This window comes from Oryctolagus cuniculus, chromosome 7, assembly GCF_051225735.1.
Source record: "Oryctolagus cuniculus isolate XC-2025 breed Fujian yellow rabbit chromosome 7, ASM5122573v1, whole genome shotgun sequence".
NCBI lineage: Eukaryota > Metazoa > Chordata > Mammalia > Lagomorpha > Leporidae > Oryctolagus > Oryctolagus cuniculus.
Window position 1 is genome coordinate 109571927 of NC_142873.1, and position 15992 is coordinate 109587918.

A 15992-nucleotide genomic window follows, 5' to 3' on the forward strand; every position below is an offset into this window, starting at 1 on the left:
ACCACCACCACCACCACCACCCCACGCTGCTCCTCTGCACGCGGAGGAGCCACACTGGATCGGACGCTTGTTGTTCCCTTTTTTTACAAATCTTTTCTATAGTAAAGTAAGAATAAGCAAACAGCGAACTCCCAAAGCAAGAATGAGTAGAGAGAAACGAGAAAGAACGAAGCAACGAACTTCCCTGCGAACTCTCCAACACACTCTCCAACCAACCCACACCACCGTGCCGTCTCTCTTCTCCTTTATAGTCCTCTCCACCAATCCGTGCTCCGCTTGTCCACGTGTCGAGCATGCCGTTCTCTTCTACTGAGAGGATGAATTGGCTCCTGCGGCTTCTAGTAGTCAAGATGAATCAGCTGTGTAAGAGCTGGTTACTCCTTATCAGCGCCATATTATGGGAGGCGGGCTCCGCCTTCCGCAGGAGACGGATTCTGCCTCCCACACTCCCCCCTTTTAATTTTTATTTGTTATCATTTTATTTGAAAGGTATAGAGACAGACGGAGAGATCTTCCATCAGCTGGATCACTCTCCAGATGCCCATAACAGCCAGGACTGAGCCAGGACAAAGACAGGAGCCCAGAACTCCACCTGGGTGGCAGGGACCCAAGTACTTGAACCATCAACCACTGCCTTCTCCCACGGCATAATCTTAAGCATGAGGCCTGTATGGATGGAAATGGAGCAGTAAGCTGTCTTCCTCTTCCCTTGCACCCTGGGGCTCAGTGTGTGGTAGCAGCACTGTTTGCTCTAACAGCAACCCTGGCATGGACAGAGCCTATTCTTCCACCATTAGGAGGAAGGGCTGTGTGTCAGAGATCTGAATCCAAACCCGTCTCTGCTGCTTCCTAGCTAACCTGCCTCATGCAGGTTGTTGAACCTCTCCATTCCTCATCTGTTTCCCCACCTGTACAGCAGCAATTAAAAAATGACCTATAACAAAGGTTTGTTCCGAGGATTACAAGTAAATACTTATAAAGTCCCAACACTGACATTACACAACCACTGCAAGCGGGACATGCATCCAGAAATGTATCTGACCATTGAATTTTACTGTCAACTCCTGGGATGTTTGCATTATTGTATCCATAGGCTCCCCAAGGCCATAGAAGAACTAATTGTTGTGACACTCAAAATTCACATGACACCTTAATGCCTACACAACAAAGATGCATGTGAGTTAGCAGAGAAGAAAGAAAAGGCAAAATTCACCCTTTCCAGGTCCCAGACCAGGACTTCAGTTCCACAGAGGCAATATCCCCCCTCCTAGCCACCCAGGAGTCCACTCTAAGCTAAAAATAAAATAATGACAAGAGTTTTCAACTGCACAATAACAACAATTACCAAAGTCTACCTTACTGAACACTGCTTCTCTTTGGCCCACAGCAATACAGGGCCCAGATTCCATTAACTAATCAAACAAGTGTATAGAAATAGACAGGCAGATTACAGGAGTAGCAGGGGTGGCGAGAGATACCAGCCTCATAGTGTGTTTTGTAAAGGTCACTAAAATATTACATTGGCCTCAGAGGTTCAGCCAGGGACAGGTGTATGGCACGGGGGTTAATTCGCCGCTTGAGATGCCCACAGCCCATGTTAGAGTGTCTGGTTCAAGTTGTGGCTCCTCTTCTCTATCATCCACATGACAGTTCTCAAAGAGTTCCTGGTTTCACCCTGGTTCATTCAGTCTTGACTGCTGCATACATCTGGAGAATGAACTAGCAGATGGAAGACACTCTCTCGCTCTCCCTCTCTCTTTCTCTCTTTAAATAAAAGATAGGGAGTAAAGCTACTGCTTGTAATGCCAGCATCCCATATGGACACTAGTTCGTGTCCCAGCTGCTCCAATTCCAACCCAGCTCCCTGCTGATGGCCTTGAAAAAGCATTAGAAGATGGCCCAAGTATTTTTGGGGCCCTTCCCACCCATGTGGAAGACCTGGATGAAGCGTCTGGTTCCTGGCTTTGGCCTGGCTCGGCCTTGCCATTGTAGCCATCTGGAAAGTGAACCAGATGGAAGATCTCTCTCTCTCTCTCTCTCTCTGTGTGTGTGTGTGTGTGTGTGTGTGTGTGTGTGACTGGCTGGATCCCTCACTGTAATTTTGACTTTCAAGTAAATAAATAATAATCTTGGGGCTGGCGCTATGGTATAGCAGGTAAAGTTGCTGCCTGCAGAACTGGCAGCTCATATGGGCCCCGATTCGAGACCTGGCTGCTCTACTTCCAATTCAGTTCTCTGCTATGGCCTGGGAAAGCAGTAGAAGATGGTTCAAGTCCCTGGGCCCCTGCACCCGCGTGGTGGACCCGTAAGACATTCCTGGCTCATAGCTTTGGATCAGCTCAGCTCCAGCTGTTGTGGCCATTTGAGGAGTGAACCAGTGGATGGAAGAGCTCTCTCTCTCTCTGCCTCTTTATAACTCTGCCTTTCAAATAAAATAAATAAATCTAAAATATATATAAAGGTGTCACCCAACTTAGTAATTCCATACTTGGGTCTTCATCAAGTTGAGCTCCAATCAAAATGACATGTGACATTCTGATATCTTACCAATGACATTTTAACAAACAACCCAGAAATTCTGACTATCATTGTCATATCATGAGAAAGAAGTTTTGGGTGTAACCATGCTTCTTCATGCCTACATGATATTCCGTGGTGATATTTGTAAGATTCATTCAGAACAGGATCATATCATATATCCAAATCCCACTCAGACCTCAAGCTCTCCCTCAGTTTCCCTATTTCCTGCTTACAAGATATCTCTCTTGGCCAACTACAATGAACTGCTGTGTTAGAAAACTTACAGAGGCCGGCGCCGTGGCTCACTTGATTAATCCTCCACCTGCGGTGCTGGAATCCCATATAGGCGCCGGGTTCTAGTCCCGGCTGCTCCTCTTCCAGTCCAGCTCTCTGCTGTGGCCCGGGAGAGCAGTGGAGGATGGCCCAAGTGCTTGGGTCCCTGCACCCACATGGGAGACCGGGAGGACGCACCTGGCTCCATGGGGGTATTAATAACCCCATTGCACGATGTAAACTTGTAGACAGAAGAGGCTAAGCTGGTAGCACTGGGAACCTTCTTGTGAGCCCCGGGCTGGTTTTCACTCCTGCATGCAACCACTCCAAGCAACAGGGAGTTTCCCCTATGCCTTCTAAGGCCACTCCTGTCTCCACCATGTCTGCATCTGCAGCAGATCCTTGTGGGCATGTGCCTCAGCTCCTTCACAAGTTTAAGTTCCTGACAGAAGGAACTCTACCCACACCTTTTCTCTATCCCCCTCATGACAATGACTATTGCAGGGAGACCCAGGGTTTAAGGAACTTATGTAGGGCTGGGCATCTGGCCTAGTGGTTAGATTGTCATTTAGGATACCCTTGTCTCACATCAGTGTGCCTGGGTTCCATACCCATCTCCACTCCTAGCTCCAACTTATGTGGACCCTGGGAAACCACAGTGATAGCTCAAGTGGTAGAGTCCCTGCCACTCACATGGGAGACCCGGATGGAATTACCAGCTCCCAGTTCCAGCCTGGCAACCATAAGCACTTATGGAGTGAACCAGCAGATGGCAGATTGTGTGTTCTCTCTCACTCACTCACTCACTCTCTCTTCTCTCTTCTCTGTCGATCTGACTCTCAAATAAATATTTAAAAAGTTTAATTAAAAAAAGAAGCTAATGGGACTTGCTCAAGATCACACTTGGCAATGAAGCATGTTCAAGCATAAATATGCTGGAAAGCACTAAATTCTTCAAGTTTGGTCTCCAACAAAAGGTATGTACACACTTGCCCCTGCTCCCACGAATCAATGCCTACAAACACCAGCTTCTTCCCCAGGAAAGAAATGAGGGGAGTACAGGTGATATCAACATAGAAATGTTTCACTGACTGATGACCCTAGGTAAGGGTTTGTATTTTTTTCTTCAAGCTGTGAAAGTGAATTAGTTGGGGGCCAGCACTGTGGCGCAGCGGGTTAAAGCCCTGTCCTGAAGCACCAGCATCCCATTTGGGTACCAATTCTAGTCTCAGCTGTTCCTCTCCCAATCCAGCTCTCTGCTATGGCCTGGGAAAGCATTAGAAGATGGCCCAAGCCCTTGGGCCCCTGCACCCTCATGGGAGACCCAGAAGAAGCTCCTGACTCCGGATCGGTGCAGCTCTGACCGTTGCGGCCATCTGGGGAGTGAACCAGCAGATGGAAGTCTTCTCTCTCTGTCTCTGCCTCTCTTTGTAACTCTGTCTTTCAAATAAATAAAATAAATGAAAGGAAGGGAGGGAGGGAGGGAGGGAGAGAGGCAGGGAATCAGTCATGAGAAACTCCGAAAGGTAAGAAACTTCCCGTGACTCTGAGAACAGCAGAACTTCTCTCCCTTCCCAGGACACCGACCAGGGTCCTCGGGGGAAGCAGGCCTCGTCTCTCAGAATCTTGGGAAGCTTTCCTAGGACTCTAGCAATAGTGCCTTATCAGTCACATTCTAGAGCCTCCCATGTAGACCCTGGAATAGAAATTCAGGGAACCATGAGCTAAAGAGCATGGGTAGCACACCATGGCCTTCACACAGAGTTTCAAAGCCCAGCTCAGGAAGGCAGCCTCTCAAAGGTTCAGCTTGCTCACCTACCCACTGGCAATGCAGAAAGGAGAAGTGAAAGTGAATCAAGCAATTAGCACCTGTCCTGGTACACAGACAAGAACACAGGTCTCAGATTCATCATCATCACCACTGTTTCTAACAGATCATTCATACAACAGAACCAGGGAGGAAAACAAGTACTAATTTGGGGCTCTACCTAAGCATATGAGCAATGTTCCCATTTTCCTATACAAAGACTGTTAGGAAAAAGTACTTCTCCTCTGGTTTTACGAGCTACCCCTAGTTGGGCAGGGCAGGGAGGATGGGACTCAGACATACACAAATGCACCTGGGGTGTGGGGAAGATGGGGAGACAGGCTGCAAAGCAGACAGAACAAGCAGTGATTGTAGAATCTACACGGTGGACAAAAGGGAATTCTCTATATAAGGCTGTTAGCTCTTCAAAGTCTGGCCTTTTTTATTTATTTATTTTTTAATTTCGTTGAATGGTTGAGTGAGAGAGAGAGAGAGATCTTCCATTCCCTGGTTCACTCCCCAAATATCCACAACAGAAAGTGCTGAACCACACCAAGGCCAGGAACCCCATCCAGATCTCCCACATGGGTGGTAGGGACCTAAGTACTGGAGCCATCTCCTGCTGCCTCCCAGGGTCTGCTTTAGCAAGAGACTGAAGTCAGGCACTTCAATAGAGGATGCAGGCATCCCAAGAGGAAGTTCAACCTCTGTGTCACCACACCTACCTCATGGACATTTTTCATGATACAATATTTGAGGGGAGAATAAAACATATTTCTGTATGCAGTCTACCAAACAGCCGACACTGAAGGACCCCTACAGAAGAAAAACAGGACTCACGTGGCAGAAAGCATCAAACAGGAATGCACCAAGGTTCAATTTAGGGAAATTCTAAACTTCCTAGCCTTCCCTCCAAAAAGACACAACCTTTCCCTCCCCAGAATCCTCCTGAGTGTAGATAAAAACACACAGAAGGAGTAAGGACTTTTTTTTTTTTTTTTTTTTTTTACAGGCAGAGTGGATAGAGAGAGAGAGACAGAGAGAAAGGTCTTCCTTTTGCCGTTGGTTCACCCTCCAATGGCTGCCGCGGCCAGCGCACTGCGGCCGGTACACTGCGCTGATCCGAAGGCAGGAGCCAGGTGCTTCTCCTGGTCTCCCATGGGGTGCAGGGCCCAAGCACCTGGGCCATCCTCCACTGCACTCCCGGGCCACAGCAGAGAGCTGGCCTGGAAGGGGGGCAACTGGGAAAGAATCCGGCACCCCGACCGGGACTAGAACCCGGTGTGCTGGCGCCGCAAGGTGGAGGATTAGCCTATTGAGCCGCGGCGCCGGCCCAGGAGTAAGGACTTTCTAAGAAACAAAACCGGGTTCTAAGCCTAACACAGATACTCACTGGCTACAGATAACTTGATCTCCTTGCCCCTCAGAAATCTCATCCTCCAAACAGCAAAAATAGCACATCAGTACATATTTCATAGGTCTATCGTGAAGACTGGAATGAATGTGTGTTAAGGGCCTCCCTCTTTAAGGCAGCATCAACAAACGCCCACTATTATGACCATGGGCTCAGAGGAGACCCTCTGTGGTTCTCTGTGGACCTGTGGAGGTAGGGGCTTCCATGAACACACAGCTACGAGGGAGGAAGCTGAGAAGCATAGGGCCTTAGATCAGTACATTCCACAAACTAGCCAGCCTTAGCCTCCAAGCTCTCACAGAGTCTACAGAAAAATAACCCAAACAAGTGAAACTCCAACAAGAAAATGGAGTTCTGCCCTCCTCCTAACCCTCTCCCGAGTGAGTCCCAGTAACTGCACTTTGGTTTTGATTAGAAAGCTCTGCTGTGCTTCCCTGCACCCTCGCAGCCCCCGAGCCCCATCCTAAACAGGGATGGCCTCTTACTAAAGACAGTCGTGCTTTAATCTATGTACCAGAGCATGCTAATGACACCGGACTGGGTCTTGGCCCTTTGCCAAAGAGCAAACAGTGCCAACATTTGTAGACTTCCAACAGGAAATTAAATAACTGCCCTGCTGGAAATATGAACCAATTTACGGTGGTCAAACTCGAATCTTCCAAAACACTGGCCTGGTTTACGTGTATCAAGGAGACTGGGAACACTTGAGGAAGGAGATGGGGGAGAAATTCAAGTTCAAGCTCCACAAAGTCTTCCAGGGAGACTTGGAAATGGTCCTTTCACCCACTCTGCCCCAGGTAGAGCCTTCTTGGAGGTGGAGACCACAGCGCGTTTGTATCGCACTGCCCTGGGAACCAGTAACTAATGAAGCCCCTGGCAGGGCAGCGCTACAGCCACAAATTCACAAGCACAGGCAGACAGGAAATGCAAAACTCCCATTTCTTCCCAGAAGACAGGATCCACATCTACCTACTGCGTTATGAAAGACACATCTAGAAGGCTTTCTTAGCACAAAAGCTTTCCTCTCCTACACCCAGGGAAGGATAATGCTTTGAAAATGCTCGCTCAGGGGCCTTCTCATTGTTGAGCTCAGTGAGGTCAAGAACCACGTCCACCTCTTTCCCCCATAGTACCTGTGCCTGACACGGCACCTGGCTTGCAGGAAGCACTCACCAGAGACCGCGCCTTCTCCCACGGTTTGCAGCAGCATTTGCTGCACACCCAGCAGGAGTGCAGGGCCTGAGGCAGACCCTTCCAGGATGACAGCTGGGCCTTCCACACACCCCCGCCAGCCACCCAGACCTACCACGTGGAGCCACGGGACTGGGCATTGGCAAGGAACTAGGCAGGGTGCGGGCGCGTTTTCTGATATCGCCAAGGCAGGCAATCCCCATGACATAGGCACCGTGATCCTCATCCGGTGAACGAGGACGTGGCTACAGAGGGAGGCTTTGTGAACCCACAGAGGCAGCACATAAGCCCATCTCTGTCACTTCAATAACTCCACACCATAGACAAAGAAAGTGAGGTGGAAGAAATTCCCACTGGTGAAATCCATTCAAATCCCAACCCCCAGTCCTCACCGCCTGAATTCAGCCAAAGGCCCATTTCCTTCAAGGGCTGGTAGCCTATTTCTTGGGGAACGTGACTGGTTAAACAGGCACAAGATGGGGATGATCTGTGGGCAGAGTCTCCATCTAGCAGCAAATGCCCTGCTGCTGTTAAAACAATTAATGAGGCTCAGCCTGTGGCCAGCTGCTGAGAGGGGCTGTCTCTGTGACTTCCACACCATCTCCCTACTGGGAATGGCTCTGCCCGGGTTCCAGCCACAGAGGCATGGCAGTCTCCCCAGCCAGATGTCCACAATGCACTTGCCCAGTCCCTGCAGAGTCCCAGGCAGCTCAGTCCTGAACTGTCTGTGTCTGGAGGTCCTGAGCAGGACTTGGCATACGCCATTCACTGTGGCTCCCAGGTGATTCTCAGCCCCAAGTCCTGAATAATAAGAGTCACAGGGACAGCCTTTCAAGGCCACCGCCTGCACAGGCCAAGAAGCTCCTGCAAGTCTGTTGTCACTGCAAGAGGAAGGAACTGAAATCATCTTTCATCTTAAGCTCATGGGAGGCACTGTGCTTTGCAAGTTAAAAACATTTCACTATTGAAGGTATTGTTAGGATTAGTTTCTTCTTCGTACATAGGGTAGCATATTATTAGGCCAAAACATTCACTTGGTTTCCTTTCATGAATGTTCAAGAAAATACACAAGGGACTGGCATAGTGGCATAGCAGGTGAAACTGTTGCCTGCAAAGCTGGCATCCATATGGTCACTGGTTTATGTTCTGGTTGCTCCACTTCTGCTAATGGCCTGGGAAAAAGCAGAGGATGATGGCCCAAGTGTTGGGACCCCTGCACCCACGTGGGAGACCCAGAACAAGCTCTTGGTTCCTGGCTTCTGCCTTGTCCAGCTCTGTCCACTACAACAATTTGGGGACTGAAGCAGCAGATAGAAAATATCCCTCCCCGCTAGCCCCTGCCCCATCTCTCCCTCCTCTCCCTCTCTCTCTCTAACTCTGGCTTTCAAATAAATCTGTAAAAAAAACAAAAAAAGAAAAAAGAAGAAGGAGGAGGAGGAGGAGGGGGAGGAAAGGCAGAGAGCAAACACACAACGAGTCAACATGTAACATTTTCCTCTTAATACAAAATCACAGACCACCTCCCAAGAAACAAAGACAACCAAACTTCAAAGCCAGCAGAATTGCTCATCTAAAAATGTATAATATTTGGAGAGGCAATGCTCTCAGATGAGCATGATTACTGCTGTCCTCTGGACTCTGCTATTCTGCATATCCAAGAAGGTTTCATCACATGGAGACTCACACTGACATGAATCAAAGAAATAGACAACTCCACTTCTCCCATAAAGCCACCTGACGGCCAGGTGGTCTCAGCCTCCCCACATGTCCAGCCATGAATTACAGCACATTCGCAGAACCAACCAGCCAGTAGTGAGACTCCAGTGCCCTGGTGCTTCTTTCCAAAGCAACCAAAGCTATAGGCAAAAGCAAATTAAATGAGAGGAAAAGAGCAGGTGGGACGGGGAACTGGACAACAGGATCTAAACTCCAAGCAGAGGGGAATACAGCCATGACAGCAAAACACAGAAGGACAAAAGGCTGGGACCAGCCACTGTCCCGGTCCCTTACACAGCCTGAAGAGCTGTATGACAGGGGCTGCCTGAACCTATCCGCAGCATCTCCAGCAAAGAGTGGACTGGGGACCCTGTTGTAAGAGGTCACCCCAGGCTGGAACTGTGACAGCTGACTTCTGCATAGCCTGGGGATGCCAGAGAGCATGGAAGGTGCGGATCTACAGCTCCAGGTCAGCTTCTTCCAGGCACACAAAAGTGGATGAGCATGTGGGCCCTGGCCCAACTCAGGCCCCTGCATAGCTGCCTAACTCGCAGAGGCTAAAATATTTCATAGGAACTATTTGGGTGTTGCTACTTCAGCAACCCCCCCCCTCCAAAAAAAAAAAAAAAAAAAAAAAAACCAAGCAAAATAATAGGTCAGCTATAAAGGAGATAAACAATGAATTGGCAACAGAGGAGGCTGAAGGAGAAAAACAAAATCTGCTTCAGGGCCACATATGAGAGTTTCACTAAAAAGCTAAGTACAGGCGTTAAACCAGCCCACGGACTGGCAGAAAAGTAGGAAAAAGAAATAGCTCAGTGATCTCCTGTGAATACATTTTCCAGAAGAAAAGAAACAAATATGCTTTCTTTCTAAAGAAACAAATATGTTTTGCTTTGTTTTCACTGGTTTGATCCAACCTCAGCATAGTTGTGGGTCTAAATCATCACCTCTGTACAGAGAGAAGGCCCTCTGAGCTCCACACCGGTTTCCTCTGTGCCGCCCGCTCGGTGCACACAGCTCGAAGCCAGACTGTCCATCACCATAAGTGCACAGATGTTCTCCGAGAATCTACTCAGTGGCAGCCCCCATGCTAGCTGTCACCATAAGGGGTACAAAGATGTGGACACGGCACAGGTGCCCTGCTGCTGCTTACCCCATAACAGGCAAGGGCACTCATGCACATGTACACACACACAATGTAATGAGGGTACTTTGAAATATTTGTAGGAAAATGGAATGAAAACATATGTTTATTTTGGTGCAAAAACTTTCAAATTCATGCAACATGGCATAGCTGGTTAAGTCATTGCATGCAATGCCAAAATCCTACATGAGCACCAGTTCATGTCCCAGCTGCTCTACTTATGATCTAGCTCCTTGTAATGCACCTGGGAAAAGCAGGGGAAGACGGTAGGAGTACTTAAGCCCCTTTCCCTCCCAACGTGGGGGATCCAGATGAAACATCTGACTTTTGACTTTAGCCTAGCCCAACCCTGGCTGTTGCAGCCAGCTGGGGGGTGAACCAGTGGATGGAAGATCTCTCTCTCTCTCTCTCTCTCTCTCTCTCTCTCTCTCTCTCTCTCCTCTTTCTGTAACTCTGCCTTTGGAATAAATACAGAAGTCTTTTTAAAAATCATGCAGCGATTTTTCATAACATGCATGTTCTGTGAACATTTTGAAGACCGCCATGGATGTGTTGCTAAATAGAGAAAACAAATTCTCCAACTCTTTAAATCTTACCCAAATCTGCCTTTCCAGCACCTTTTCCCATAAAACACACCTGAGCTAAAGTTCAACAAGAGTTTTTTCAAGTACACTTCTAATGGCAAGTAACTTCATAGTTTTCTAAATTATTTAGATTGTTAAAAAGATTAAAGAACCAACCAGCTTTGCTCATTTTACTACTCTGTGTCTCCCAAGATTGAGAACTGCCTCTCATTAAAAAGAGAGCAGGGAGCACTTAACAGCACTCAGAGGCAGTGGGGCTTGGTAGAAAGGGTTTGGAACCAGCTGGACTCTCAACTCAATCCCTTTAGCAGCTGTGTGACCTCAACAAGTATGTTAGCCTCTCTGGGCTCAGTTCCTTCATCTATAATCGAGGGTCTCCAATTCCTCCCACACAATGGGTGGCCATGAGGAGTAAATGAGTAATAAAAATAAAATCCTTAATAGAGTGTTTGACACATATAAATGTTAATAGATGGCAGTTACATATTTGATAGCATTTTAAACACTGCAAGTTTTACTCATATTATGGGAAATAATACTAATAAGTACTACCCATTTTACAAGCACCACTGTTCTTATTTTATGTAAAGGGAAAATGGGGCTTGAAACACATCACAAAAAGTTGATTGTCAAGTTAAATTCAGATTCCATGTCCATCCATGCATGCATTCATTCATTCAACAAAAATTTACCAAGCACCTTCAATGAACCCAGCACTCTCAAAACATATGATCTATGACAGGTGTCTAAAAAAATGCTTCCATAAAGAGCCAGAGAGGCTCTCTGGTCTCCGTTGTCACTACTCAATTCCGATACAGTGGCACAGAAGGAGTCACAGGCTACGTGCATACGAATGCGGGTGGCTGTGTTCCGATAAAACTTGATTTTTGAAAAACAGGTTCCAGACCAGATTTGGCCTGTGGGTCTTTGTTTGCCAACTCCTGACCTAAAATAATCTGGTTCTATTTCCCAAACACCTTCTTTCGTTATTGGACGTGGAGCTCGAGACACAGAGCCACAAGGAAGGCAGCTCTTCTTGCACACTTACTGCCGAGCTACTCAGATCTTTCCAGAAGGCATGTCACTCAGTGAGTACACAGGCAGAACCCACAGCAGGCCAGAAGGGTGAGTACAACCTTACCTTCCCAGGGTCTTGTGGGACCTTGCGTCTCTGACACCTTACCCCGGAAAAGAAGTGGCCTTCTGTGTCCCTACTCACAGGTGACCACAGAGCAGGGCTGAACTCAGCCTCGGTCCCCAAGGCCAGAGTCCTTCCTTTCCAAAAAGAAAATAGAAAGATGGGGGATTCCCTGTAAGGTCCCCCAAAAGCAGTCACCTGCAGAAGTCTACAGGATTCTGCAAAACAAGACAGGCCGTTGGTCTCCCGTTTTCCCACTCACTGTCTTGAGGGGACACAAAATCTTGACTTAAAAAGTAACTGAGGAGCAGCAGTTTCGCCACCACTTGAGACTCCCACATTCCATATCAGAGCGCCTGGATCCCAGTCTCAACTCTGCTTCTGATTCCAGTTTCCTGCCAATGCACTCCCTGGGAGGCAGCAGGTGATGGCTCAAGTACTTGGATCCCTGCCACCTGTGTGGGAGACCAGGCTGGAGTTTCTGGCTCCTGGCTTTGGCTGGACCAGCCCCAGATGTTGCAGAAATTCTGGTGTGGGCCGGCGCCACGGCTCACTAGGCTAATCCTCCACCTAGCGGCACCGGCACACCGGGTTCTAGTCCCGGTCGGGGCGCCGGATTCTGTCCCAGTTGCCCCTCTTCCAGGCCAGCTCTCTGCTGTGGCCAGGGAGTGCAGTGGAGGATGGCCCAAGTGCTTGGACCCTGCACCCCATGGGAGACCAGGAGAAGTACCTGGCTCCTGCCATCGGATCAGCGCGGTGCGCCAGCCGCGGCGGCCATTGGAGGGTGAACCAACGGCAAAAGGAAGACCTTTCTCTCTGTCTCTCTCTCTCACTGTCCACTCTGCCTGTAAAAAAAAAAAAAAGAAAGAAAGAAAGAAAAGAAAAGAAATGAAATTCTGGTGTGAACCAGCAGATGGAATATATCTGTCTCACTGCCTTTCAAATAAATAATAAACTCCTTAAAAATTTGCTTCAAATAACCTGACTGGGACCAATTACGCACATTAGCTGCTTATCTAATAATTTTAGAGGCACTGGGGGTATCCAGCTCAGTGCCTGGCTACTCGTAATCCAGGCTTGTTAGGCACTGCCCTGACTGCATGAAGTGACGTTCCTTGCTTTCCACATGCGGCCCACTTTAAAGGAAAAGGTGCTCCACACTCAATTATCATCAGATGAGCACAAGCTTATATTTTAACACTATCCCTACTTCAGGCTTCCCCAAATGAAAGCAAATTATGTATTAACCTCAATCCCACGGGTCTCTACAGCTGGTTGGTTCTGCAGCCTCTCAGTTCTTCCTATTTCTTGGGTCAATTCCAGACACAGTTCAGGATCCTGACACCTCAGGGGAAGCAAGGAACAACCAGGCAATACATGTGATTCCTTGGGGTCCTCTTTCAGGAGTTCTAGTATCTTTAGGAAACATATCTTTCTCTATCATTGACTTATTTTCCTACAGAGAAGTGGTTTGCTTCCTACAAGATTAAATGGAGTTTCTGTAGACCAATATATCCAGCTCTTTTGTATCCCTTATTATGTCCCAAAACACCATGGGCCCCCCACAAGTCTCGCTTTAACTAAATGATGCTCCAGCCATCCCCCGGAGGCACCACCTGTCTCACGCCCATTCCTCTGCACGTGATGATCTCTCCACCTGCTCCTCCCCTTCCGCCTCTTTTCCTGGCAATCATCTTCAAGACCCTTCAATATCCAACTCAAATACCATTTTTCTGTGAAGCCTTCTTTGATGCCCTCAAGATAATCAGTGCTTCTACTCCAAAACCAGACAACTTCACACAATCTATGGGACTACATTACAGTTATTTGCTTATCTGGGTGTGCCCCTTCCCTCTGCGAGTCCTTCCACGGCTACAGCTGTGTATTTTCATCTCCAGAACTCAGCACTGGGTCTGGACACACAGTTAGGCTAAGACATGATGCATGCCTGCCACTTCTGTGTGATTCCCTAATGCACATAAGAGATTCAGGGCTAAAAACTCAGAAGGCCTGAACCAAAGGAGAAAAAGAGAACACTCTAGAACTTTCCCAGCAATATCGCTTTTGACTTCTCTGGCCACTCTCAAGAAGTAACTTTCTTCCCCCAAATCCACTCACAGGCTTTGTGACCAAATCTATTCACCTGCTGATAATTTCCCCACATACCCATAAAATGAACAAATGCATGAAATTCTCAAAACGGGTTTCTCGTTTCTTAATTGAATTTATTTTTCCTGAGCAGAAAAATGTTTTTCCTTCCTCTGCACAAACACCTGGCCTTTAAACTCTATCAAACCTGGGCAAGTTGCCTGCATCCAGCCTGCATGGAGTGTTGGAATCCAAGGGTTAGAGCCACTGATGAGTTTCCTTTGTTTTCTAAAAGTTCTCCAGTAAAATGAGTTAACCAGAACTGACCTCTGTGTACTTTTCTTTGTCAGCATCTCAAATCACTTCTTTGATTTTCTTGTGTGCCTTGCTTTAACAAAATCCAAAATATAAAAAGGCAATGTCCAAAAAGTCTTGACTTTGGAAAGCTGTATAAGGGGTCTGCAAAGGGTTCATGAAATGTGCGTATTATGAAAAAAAACACTATGCATAGATTTCAAACTTTTTGCACTAAAATAAACTTATCTTTAAATCCCACTTTTCCACAAACTTTGTTGTGTGCCCTCATAGACTATTTTAGCTTGTAAAAATTTACTTCTGAAAAAGAATTCAGAATTTCTATGGTTTGTTGGTTTCTTTTTAAGTTTATTTACATTATTTTTATTTATTTGAAAGACAGAGCAACAGAGAGACAGAGAAATATTCCATCCAGTGGTTCACTCCTCAGATGTCCACAACAGCTGGGGCTGGGCCAGGCCGAAGCCAGGAGGCAGAAACTCCACCTGGGTCTCCCACATGGATGGCAGGGACCCAAGCACTTGGGCCATTGTCAGCTGCCTCTCAGGGATTGCATTAGCAGGAAGCTGAATCAGAAGTGGAGGTGGGACTGAAACCCAGGCACTCCAACACGGAATGCAGGCAGCCCATGCATTGGCTTACCCGGCTATGCCACAGTGCAGCTCCTGAGGATTTTCCTAGGCAGATATTTTCAGGATCCCATACCTGTTTCCTGAAGTGACACACACTTCTCAGTAACTTTCTTTCTTTAGTCAAAAGAAGAAATATTGGGGACATCTGTTTGATCTAGTGGTTAAGACACTTCTTGGGATGCCCACAGCCCACATCGAAATGCCTGGGTTCAAGTCATGGCTCCACTCACGATTCCAGCTTTCTGCTAATGAGCACCCTGAGAGGCAACAGGTGATGGCTAAAACAGTTGGGTTCTTGCCACCAAGTGGGAGACTGAGATGGACTTCCTGGCTCCAGGCTTCAGCTTGGCCGAGTCACATTTATGGCAGGCATTTGGGGAATAAATCAGTGGATAGGAGAGTTTCTCTCTCTCTCTCTCTCTCATTCTCCTTCAATAAATAATTATTCTAAATGTACATTTTTTTACAAAAAAGGAAAAAAACTTATTTGATGAAACTTGGCCCTCCCATTGTCCCTTTGCTTTGTGACCTCCAGCTTCCCAAAGCATCCTCCTTAGACACAGCCCAAGACAGTGCCTGGACTCTAGGCTTCAAAACTTCCCATTCGCCCACAAAGGAACAAAAGTAATGCATGTGTGATACACAAGCTGTTAATCCCAACACAATCTGCAAGCAGCCGCACTGACTCACATTCTCTTTAGCAAAGAAATGTAGGCTTCAGCTCAAGTCACCTCCTGCTGCTCTTCTTGGAGTCTCTCTGTCTTGTTTCCCCTTTGTCCCAACACTGATGACAAACACTCCATCTGGCATCCATCACACAATGAGGCACTCATCAGCTCACTTTTCCATGCTCCTCTTGATGGGAAATAGCTCAGTAATAGATCCCCAGTATCCAGTTTGGCCGGCTCACATAAGTACTTGCTAAGTATCTGCAGAGTGTTTTCCACTGCCCGAACACACATTTCTCGGGTCACCTGCAGACTCTGGGATGGCCATGCCTGGTCATGCCATTGACCTCAAAGAAATCACTAGAGACACTGAGGCATCAGGTGGCCTCCACATCAACACCCTTTTGTAGTCTGTCCCAGATGGCCACAGACCAATTTGTGACAAGATGACTTCTTGTATCCCCAGGGTCCCTAACCAGAATTATCTACACTCTTTTCA

At 47.5% G+C, this 15992-nt stretch overlaps 1 protein-coding gene across 3 annotated transcripts in view; it reads right to left on the reverse strand.

The window, feature by feature from the left end:
- Positions 1 to 15992, reverse strand: part of ROR1 (ROR family WNT receptor 1) — a 420372-nt gene that overhangs the window by 370448 nt on the left and 33932 nt on the right. The window contains exon 1 of one of the 3 annotated variants that reach the window (XM_089300522.1): positions 11794 to 12229. The exons of the other annotated variants lie outside the window; for them this stretch is intronic. The gene's annotated coding sequence lies outside the window, so the exon portion shown is untranslated. Of the gene's footprint in view, positions 1 to 11793; positions 12230 to 15992 lie in introns of those variants that run through there. 3 annotated transcript variants of the gene reach the window in all.